This window comes from Amphibalanus amphitrite, unplaced genomic scaffold, assembly GCF_019059575.1.
Source record: "Amphibalanus amphitrite isolate SeventyFive unplaced genomic scaffold, NRLGWU_Aamphi_draft 000193F_arrow, whole genome shotgun sequence".
NCBI classification, from domain to species: domain Eukaryota; kingdom Metazoa; phylum Arthropoda; class Thecostraca; order Balanomorpha; family Balanidae; genus Amphibalanus; species Amphibalanus amphitrite.
In genome coordinates, this window is record NW_024881688.1 from 198569 (window position 1) to 209259 (window position 10691).

The following is a 10691-nucleotide window of genomic DNA, read 5'->3' on the forward strand; positions in this document are numbered from 1 at the left end:
GTGGGTTCCGCCCTCGCCTTATAGTAACACGTAGTGTCTGCTTACCGGAGCCGCCAGATCAAACTGAGAGGACGTTTTATTCAAATGTGAGAAGCCGACGCTTTACTAAGTTATAACCGCAGAATGCCTGACCATTAGTGGTACATTTTCTGTTGCTTTGGTCAGCTCGCCAGTCTGACCAGGGCTGTATCGTGCGCTTCCGCAATTGATGCTTGGGACACTTATTAGAAACGTGTGGTGGTATATTTGAAACATTTATCCGTGAAGTTGGATTTTCTTATATCTACCCTTATAGAAGACACATACACTGAATTACCGGACCTCCTGAGTCCACCCTCCCCCTCTCCCCTATATTAAACAAGTAGTGTCTGCTCACCAGAGCGGCCTGATCAAACTGAGGTGACTAAAATGTGACATACAGATTCTTCACAAACTTATAGTCGTACAATGCCTGACAATGGGTGCTACTTTTTTTGGCTTCGGCTACCTCGCCAATCTGACCGGAGCTGTATGGCACGTTTCCGCCATTGACTTTGGAGGCAATATTTTCAGAAACATGTGTTGTGGTGTAATTGAAACTTTCATCCGTGAACTTGACTTTTCTGAGATAGAAAAAGTGTCAACTCTATTGTTTTTCGGTCAGCGTCTGAAAACGCGCCTGATGTCCGTAGGACACTTCCACCCGCTGAAGGGTGCGTTGGAAGTCACGTGTGACGCGTGTTCTCTGTCTGTGTTAGTGAAGTGTGACCTCAACTGTGTGTCGCTCAGTGTCTGAAAACGCGCCTGATGTCCGTAGGACACTCCACCCGCTGAAGGGTGCGTTGAAAGTCACGTGTGACGCGTGTAATCTGTCTGTGTTAGTGAAGTGTGACCTCAACTGTGTGTCGCTCAGTGTCTGAAAACGCGCCTGATGTCCGTAGGACACTCCACCCGCTGAAGGGTGCGTTGAAAGTCACGTGTGACGCGTGTAATCTGTCTGTGTTAGTGAAGTTTGGCCTCAACTGTGTGTCGCTCAGTGTCTGAAAACGCGCCCGATGTCCGTAGGACACTCCACCCGCTGAAGGGTGCGTTGAAAGTCACGTGTGACGCGTGTTCTCTGTCTGTGTTAGTGAAGTTTGGCCTCAACTGTGTGTCGCTCAGTGTCTGAAAACGCGCCTGATGTCCGTAGGACACTCCACCCGCTGAAGGGTGCGTTGGAAGTCACGTGTGACGCGTGTTTTCTGTCTATGTAAGTGAAGTGTGACCTGAACTGTGTGTCGCTCAGTGTCTGAAAACGCGCCTGATGTCCGTAGGACACTCCACCCGCTGAAGGGTGCGTTGGAAGTCACGTGTGACGCGTGTTCTCTGTCTATGTTAGTGAAGTTTGGCCTCAACTGTGTGTCGCTCAGTGTCTGAAAACGCGCCTGATGTCCGTAGGACACTTCCACCCGCTGAAGGGTGCGTTGGAAGTCACGTGTGACGCGTGTTTTCTGTCTATGTAAGTGAAGTGTGACCTGAACTGTGTGTCGCTCAGTGTCTGAAAACGCGCCTGATGTCCGTAGGACACTCCACCCGCTGAAGGGTGCGTTGAAAGTCACGTGTGACGCGTGTTCTCTGTCTGTGTTAGTGAAGTGTGACCTCAACTGTGTGTCGCTCAGTGTCTGAAAACGCGCCTGATGTCCGTAGGACACTCCACCCGCTGAAGGGTGCGTTGAAAGTCACGTGTGACGCGTGTAATCTGTCTGTGTTAGTGAAGTTTGGCCTCAACTGTGTGTCGCTCAGTGTCTGAAAACGCGCCCGATGTCCGTAGGACACTCCACCCGCTGAAGGGTGCGTTGAAAGTCACGTGTGACGCGTGTTCTCTGTCTGTGTTAGTGAAGTTTGGCCTCAACTGTGTGTCGCTCAGTGTCTGAAAACGCGCCTGATGTCCGTAGGACACTCCACCCGCTGAAGGGTGCGTTGGAAGTCACGTGTGACGCGTGTTTTCTGTCTATGTAAGTGAAGTGTGACCTGAACTGTGTGTCGCTCAGTGTCTGAAAACGCGCCTGATGTCCGTAGGACACTCCACCCGCTGAAGGGTGCGTTGGAAGTCACGTGTGACGCGTGTTCTCTGTCTATGTTAGTGAAGTTTGGCCTCAACTGTGTGTCGCTCAGTGTCTGAAAACGCGCCTGATGTCCGTAGGACACTCCACCTGCTGAAGGGTGCGTTGGAAGTCACGTGTGACGCGTGTTCTCTGTCCATGTTTATTAAATGTTAGCTTTCGGTGTGGGAATTGGGATGAAGTGACTGATGTCCATAGCACATTTTTGTTTGGTAATGTATGAAACTGTTATGCACCCGTTACATGTATGCAATAAACGCAACTGTATGCTTTGTTTTCTTTCTAATATACGGATCCTCATTTCGTTTTCTTTGGTCAGCTCGCCAGTCTGACCAGGGCTGTATTTATTGTGCGTTCCCGCCATTGATGCTTGGGACACTTATTAGAAACGTGTGGTGGTATATTTGAGTTGGATTTTCTTATATCTACCCTTATAGAAGACACATACACTGAATTACCGGACCTCCTGAGTCCACCCTTCCCCTCTCCCCTATATTAAACAAGTAGTGTCTGCTCACCAGAGCGGCCTGATCAAACTGAGGTGACTAAAATGTGACATACAGATTCTTCGCAAACTTATAGTCGTACAATGCCTGACAATGGGTGCTACTTTTTTGGCTTCGGCCACCCACCTCGCCACTCTGACTGGGGCTGTGTGGCACGTTTCCGCCATTCGTGACCTGAGGTGAACCCTGTGACCTGGCTTGACCAATGACTTGGAAAGGGCGGGCGATCCTTGCCGCCTCATTGCTGCTTGGTGGTCCTTGCAGCTGTTTTTAGGCAGGTGACATGTCCCCTTCATTCGTGATGGCTCTTACATCCGTTACTAGGCAGGTGACGAGTTCCCTCATTAGCTTAGGTTGGCTCCCCGACACTGCTGGCGGGGTGAGGTTCTGGCCCCCGGAGAGGGCCGGTGATATCTCATAGTGATGCAGCTTTCCTTCTGTACTTAACTGATAAAACGACACGAGACTGACGTGTCGCCTTTTTTACATTAATATTCCCCGCCGTATTACCAATGGCACTGTTTTATCATTGTCGGTGCATTACCAGACCAATTACCAGCCCTTTATGGCTGTGTGCGCGCGCGTGTTTGTGTTTCAAGATTAGTGGGTGACGTGCTTAAACATTCTCCTGATCTCCGTAGGACACCGGCCGTGTTCTCTGTCCATGTTTGTTAAGTGTGAACTCAATTGTGTGCCGCTCCGTGTCGGAAAACGCGCCCGTTGGAATTCATGTGTGACGCGTGTTCTCTGTCCATGTTTTGTTTATATAGTGTGTTTCACTTGCATTGGGGAGGCCTCCCCAAAATGTCACTCGGTGTCTGAGTCTGTCAAAAATGTTGCCAGAATGAGTCCGTTTGTGAGTGCGTCAGTGCGAGAATGAAAGCGTGCCGGTACGTGTATACGTAACGGGCTCTTAACGTGTTTGCAACATATTTTAACCAAAACGTAACACTTACTTACTGGACTATTGCATTGATTTATACCACTCATTTGCAATTACAGAGTTTTTTTTCTAAATGTTGGTCACTTGCTTCACTTTGCTAATAACGTAAAAACCGTTAAGGGCGGGGTGCGCTCTCGGAGCACTTCCTCGACAGTGCACCCTGGTAACAGGCTGTGTTCAGCGTTTTCAAATCCTACGCCCATCTTTGGCAACGGCGTCCTGATCCTGAACCATGCCTGGCTAAGACTCCGAGCATATCACTTAGGTATATTCCAAATCCGTGAGTTTTGACATTTCCGTCCCCTCCCCCTGTCTCCTTCTCCGAGCCGAAGCATCCATCGGGAACAACTGAAAATGAGTCCGGCTCCTTCATAAAGCCAGCTCGCGTACATCCGTACAGCCTGCCTGCGACCTTCTCCATCCGCTGTTTCCACCGACCACCTCCGTTCGCCTCTTACGGCACTTCGACGTCTTCGGAGCTCCTTCCGGTAAGTCACCTACCCTTATGTCGTCTTATGTCCCTTATGTCGCCGTCCTATTCTCTGTCCAAATACTTGCTCCAATAATCTCCCGGGCATCGCCTCCTCTTTCATTCCAAACGACCCCAGCATCCTCCCAGAGGAAGGATGCCATAGAAGAGCTGTTATGCAGGAAATGAAGGAAATATTTTAGGTTAAGTCTTTCTGTAGTTAGCTCCATATTCCTGTAAATATTTCCTTTATTCCTTCCTTAACATCTATTATTGCTTGCTACTACATCCGACACTTATCTACACCAACAGCCTAGGTCAGGTCTAACATCCTAGGTCAGGTTTGGTTAGGTTTTGTTATGTCACATTCTGGTACATTATCGGACTGTCGGACGCACTGCCACCAGCGTAGCTTAGCGTGACCGATCGTGTTACAAGTTTGACCTTGACTGACATCGTAACTTGAGGTGAGCAACCAGTGTGACCTGTCATCACCCAGGGTAACCTGTGACCTGACCTCACACAGGGTGACCTGATAGGATTTATGTGACCTGAGGTCACGAATCATGCCCTGAGGTCACCCCTGTGACCAGACCTGACACATTGGCCTGTAGGGATCTAAGTGATCTACGGTGACCTCTGACCCGGCCTGACCAATAATGACCTGAGATGACCTGACTTATCGACCTGAGATAACTTGACCTGACCTGACCCATCGTGACCTGAGGTCACAAATCGTGCCCTGAGGTGACCCCAGTGACCTGACCTGACATGCTGACCTGTAGGGATCTTAGTAACCTGGGATGACCTGAGGTGACCTCTGACCTCTGACCTGACCTGACATCTACCTGAGATTACTATTGTGACCTCACCTGACCCATCCTTACCTGAGGTCACTCCTGTGACCTGACATGACCTTTCATGGCCTCAGGGAGGGATCCTGAGACCCGTCATGACCTAGGATAACCTCAAATGACCTTTATGACGTAAGCTGACTCAGCGTGACCAAATTTTTCCTCTGTAACCTGAGAGCACACATCATGTACTGAGGTTACTTATGTGCCCTGACATGACCTCGGCGACCTGGACTCACATCGTGACCTGAGGTGACCCTGTGAGGTTACAGGTGACCTGTGACCTGACATGACTAATCGTGACCTGAGGCGACCCCTATGACCTTGAATGACCTCAAAGTTGACCCCATACATGACCTGACCCATCGTGACCTGAAGTGACCTATCGTGACCTAAGCGACCCCTTTGACCTGGCATGACCTATCGTGACCTGACCTGACCTATCGTGACCTAAGCAACCCCTGTGACCTGGCCTGACCCATCGTGACCCGTGATCTGGGGTGACCTATTGTGACCTTAGCGACTCCTGTGAGTCGCTCAGACCCGAGTTGACCGGAGACCTGACCTGACCCATCGTGACCTGACATGGCCTATCGTGACCTGGGGTGACCTATCGTGACCTAAGCGACCCCTGTGACCTGGCATGACCTATCGTGACATGACCTGACCCATCGTGACCTGGGGTGACCTATCGTGACCTAAGCGACCCATGTGACCTGGCATGACCTGACCTATCGTGACCTAGGGTGACCTATTGTCACCTAAGCGACCCCTGTGACCTGACCTGACCTATCGTTACCTGTGGTGACCTATTGTGACCTAAGCGACTCCTGTGACCTGTCGTGACCTGACCTGACCTATCGTGACCTAAGCGACCTCTGTGACCTAGCATGACCTATCGTGACCTGACTTGACCTATCGTGACCTGACCTGACATATCGTGACCTAAGCGACCCCTGTGACCTGGCATGACCTATCGTGACCTGGCATGACCTATCGTGACCTGACCTGAGCTATCGTGACCTGGGGTGACCTATCGTGACCTGACCTGACCTATCGTGACCTGACCTGACCTATCGTGACCTCAAATGCCCTTTTTGACCCCTTTGACCTCAAATTAACCACTAAATCACCATTTTGCGTATATCTGGACTTCTAGATGTCACAATGACTCGAAATTAACATCACTCGAACTGTCTAATTTTGCGCAAACCAAATCTCCGCGACGCAAAGCGAGCGGCGAAGCCGCTTGTCTATCTTACTATTTGAACAGGATCCATCTGTCTGTCTGTTTGTCCGCCACGCCGTGTAGTGGGTTCAATTTAGCCGGCCTACAGGGCAGACGGTATATCGTAGGGGGTTGAAATTTGCACACCTTATAGGTGACAGAACGGGTCAGCGCCTTTTCTAGGTTTCGGCTCGCTGGGGTGCACGGTTCGCGCGTGGGGCGCGCCGGAAGAACGCCAATGAAATTTTGATCGGTTCGTATATCTTCATTGAGAGCCGGGGTCGACAAACTTTGTGAGCTAAATGCATGCCGATCGGCGGCGGGTGCCTCGCATTGGCGGATGGGCAAGTTTTAATTTGAATAAATAGTGGCGAAAAAATGTGTTGACTGTCGCTAAATGGGTACAGTTTGTGATGGAATTTACAAATGCACCGCGTTTGCCGCGAGGCGTCACATTGGTCACAAGGCGTCATTTTTGCCGCAAATCGCACAGTTTTGTCAAATATAGTCTGATAAAGGTGCAATTTGGTGCAAAGATGCATGCTCAATCACCGGGTGAAAATGCGCCGCGTTTGCCGCAATGCGCCACATTTGTCACAATGCGCCATTTCCGACAAATACGATTCGGCGTTGTGGAATGGCACGAATAGGGGCAGGGCTGGGAACACTTAAAGTCTGATATTTTAGTACTGATTGGATCCAATTATTCTGTGACCTGACATGACCCAGCGGTATTGGTAGGGGTAGGGGTAGGGGTAGGGTAGTGGTAGTGGTAGGGGTAGGGGTAGTGGTAGGGGTAGTAGTAGGGGTAGGGGTAGTGGTAGTGGTAGGGGTAGTAGTAGGGGTAGGGGTAGTGGTAGGGGTAGTGGTAGGGGTAGTGGTAGGGGTAGTAGTAGGAGTAGTGGTAGGGGTAGTAGTAGGGGTAGTGGCAGGGGTAGTGGTAGGGGTAGTAGTAGGGGTAGTAGTAGGGGTAGGGGTAGGGTAGGGGTAGTGGTAGGGGTAGGGTTAGGAGTATGGGTAGTAGTAGTGGTAGGGGTAGGGGTAGTAGTAGGGGTAGGGGTAGTAGTAAGGGTAGTGGTAGGGGTAGTGGTAGGGGTAGTGGTAGGGGTAGGGGTAGTGGTGGAGGCAAAAGTAGAACAGGGGTCCGGGCTGATCCCATCAGACGAGAGGTGACCTATGTGACCTGGCCTGACCCAGAGTGACCAGGGCTGACCCCTATGACCCGTCTTGACCCCGTATCACCCAACTTTCATCCAACGAAGTTCTCAGAGCAGTATTTTTTAAATTCTCTTCACATTTCCGTCCATATCTATGCTTCTAGACGACACATCGACATGAATCAAACACCATTCGAAAGCAAATTGGCTGGTGCCGCAATTTTTTCCTACCACGCAGCAAAGCAAGTGGCGCAGCCGCTTGTCTTCTATACTATTTGAGGAGGGTGCGTCTGTCCGTTACCGAGGTCCCGACTTGGCGGTGCTTTGCGTGGACTACAGGCCAGACCGTTGCACCTGGCCCGGTGAAATTTGCACAACTTATAGATCAAGGATGCGCGACGTGCCTTTGAGGGGTCTCAGCTCGATCGGATTGGTAGGGAGCGCGTGGTGCGTGCTCAAAAAGTGCAAATTTGCGCCATAGACTTTACATGTATAAATCGGCTTGCAAAATCGGGCGAAAACGGCTAATTTTGGCCGACAAGGGTCCAGTCCCCGTGCAATATCTTGGTGACCAGGGGTCCGACCGGCACGGGGAAACCAGCATCGTGTACAGAATTCAACGGGCTATCGAATGGTGTGCGGTGCAGGGGATGGCACGCGCCACGTGCACCGTGGATGGTACTTTTGTTGAAAAAATGCGGTTTTTGAAGGATTTTGGAATTGATTTTATTTTTAGGTGACCGTTAAATGGAGCGAGTTGAAACAACGCCTATTTGCAAGAGAAATGTACCGCCTCTCATATAAAAATTGTGAAAAGCTGATTGATTCAAATCAAGGTGGTGCAAATCACAGGAGAAAATGGTGTTTGCCAATGATGTGCCACTTTATTAATTACACGGGCTTTGCTGCATAACCTGATACCTTTGGGAATTGAATATGGTACCATTGGATAGAGCATTCAATTCTGTCCAATATTCACTCTTCATTTTTCCATGATGAGCAACAGTATTCTTAAAAATGTAAATGTTCCAAACCATTACATTGTCATTTTTAGCGAAATTCATCGATGGTCCTCAAAAGACTTCACGCCAGTTTCCGAATCATTCTTAAGTAGAACGCATGATAATACGACACGGGCACCTCGATGCGATGTATCTTTTTTGTTTTATTACAAAATGCTTGGCCGTCGAAAAGCAATCGAACGAAATGGATGCCAACCAAATCGACACAGACCAACCCAATACCCACGGGTCAAAAATAACCCTTCTTCGCGTTGCGGAGCACGCGGGTAACCCTAGTGAACTACTAATGGACTGACTATGCTAATTTCAAACCAGAAGCTTCAAGTGGTGAAATCGGCCTTGGGCCTATAGTTGAGCTCATTCAGACCCAGCATTTAGTCGAGATAAACCGTGCACAAAGGTACGAGGATTTCCCGTCGTCGTGTCTGAAAATATTTCGCTTGCTCGTCGGGCCGTAAATAGTGCTGGTCAGTCACCGACTGCACGAGCGACTGCGGCCTCCGAAATCAGGTCATATCTGTAAATAACTTTCTCCCGGGCCGGCGATTCGCCGTATCGAACTGCCCTGCTCTCCACTCGGTCCATAGCCCGCCATCCATCAGCCGGTCACTCATTCGCCTCTCGTCCCGACCACTCCTCCTCTCCCTCTCCCTCTATCCCCCTCTCCCTCCGCCTGCGGCCGCTGAGCGCATCATTTAGTCAGTTTGCTCTCTCGCACGGGGCAGGGCCGCTCGGTGAAACCCGGCCCGCGCGGCGGCACACTTCCTGTCCCTACAGCGCACACATCCTCGCACACTCTCGGCACCGCTGAGCAGATGAAAGCGCCGCCGCGGAGGTCGGACGACGCTCCGACGGGCCCGGGCATGACGGCGCTGGTCGGGCCTGATCGGTCATGGAGCGACCGAAACAACCACCGGCGGATGCCGGAACGACCGAAAGCTGGGGGCCTTTGCTGGAGAGCAGTAAACGTCGAGCAATGACGCTTAGTACTACCTGCATATGGGAATAAGGGCCTCTTTGAAAATGACTAAAAGCAGATAGGTGTCAGGCCGATGTTGAGTCGAAGACTTCGGAAGGCGTGCCAATAACATTACGAGTTAGGCTGTTCTCATATCTCAGAGAAGCAGCTGCCTAGCCCTACTCGATGCTTTGGCAGGACATGAGCCATAAATGTCATCACTGTCCCAAATATCACGCACCGTCTCACGCAGTCTACCAGCGTAATTGACCTTATTCATCGCTATGTTGATGGTCATCACACCTGACCAAGCTGTGTTCCACCGCCCGGTTACTGCAGTCCCGTCTCTGTCTCCGCCAGTCGCCGGTGAGGCCTCACCCGTCACGCGGCACCGCGGGGGTTCGTGGCGCTCAGTGGCGTTGCCTCGCGCCCATCTCGGCCTACCTTCTGCCGGCCCGGTGAGCCGGTGACCCGTGACGGAACACCGCCGGTTCGACCCGGCCCGGCCCGGCCCGGCCCGGCGCGGCTGGAGCGGGCGGGCGGGCGGGGCGGGGCGGCCAGCTGACTCGCCGTCCACCGCCCGGGGGCAGGGCAGCCGGCCGGACGCTTATGACCCGAGGTCACCATATATTGCCCCAGGGCACGACCGTCGGCCCGCGGCCGTTGTATGAGGGGCGATACGCTGCCTAAACTCATGGCCCTCTCCAAGGACTGCCTCACTGACTTACTTCCCACAGCGAGAACGAAAGGTGGTCAGCGCCTCGGTTCAGTGGTAAGAAGATTACCGTCCCTTGGGTAATAACCTATCACCCAATTTCAGCTCCATTTGAAGAAACCGACCGTTCCCTGGAACTCCAAGTGACAACTTCTCGACCGAGAATATTGTCGGCAATCGAGTCGCATTCCGGTGACAATAAAACTCTGCTCTGAAACACGCCGGATGGAGAGTGCACGGGAAAAACCGACTGGTCCAGATTGGTCGGAATGCCGGAGAAAGGCTAATGGTTTGATTAGTGTTCGAAGTGACTGACAACGCAAGCAGTTAGTGTAGAAAATCAAATTACAGCAGAAGACGTTTCATCACTTTTCAGAAAGAAATGCTTCCAAATATAGCTTCTGCGAATGAACTCGTATAAAAAAAAATGGAGGAACTCGGCTGTTAATTGGTTTTTATCGTCCTTTAAAGGGAGATAATGAGCTTTCTTTTTTCTTAAATAAAAATTACTCGACATCTATACTATTTCTACTGTAGTTTCTATAAAATATGAAAATTTCCTAGCACATTTTCGTATGTGAAAAAGGTTTTTATTTTTGCAAAAAAGAAGCAGTACTTGCAGTACTTGTAACACCCACCGAAATGCGTTGTCCTTCTCTATAAAAAAGTCGCAGTATATGGCGCTTTTGTTTCAAACAGCGACGCTTGGGTTTTTGTTTATGTTATCGCCTTGGTTGTAAGGATTCTAATTTGAATTA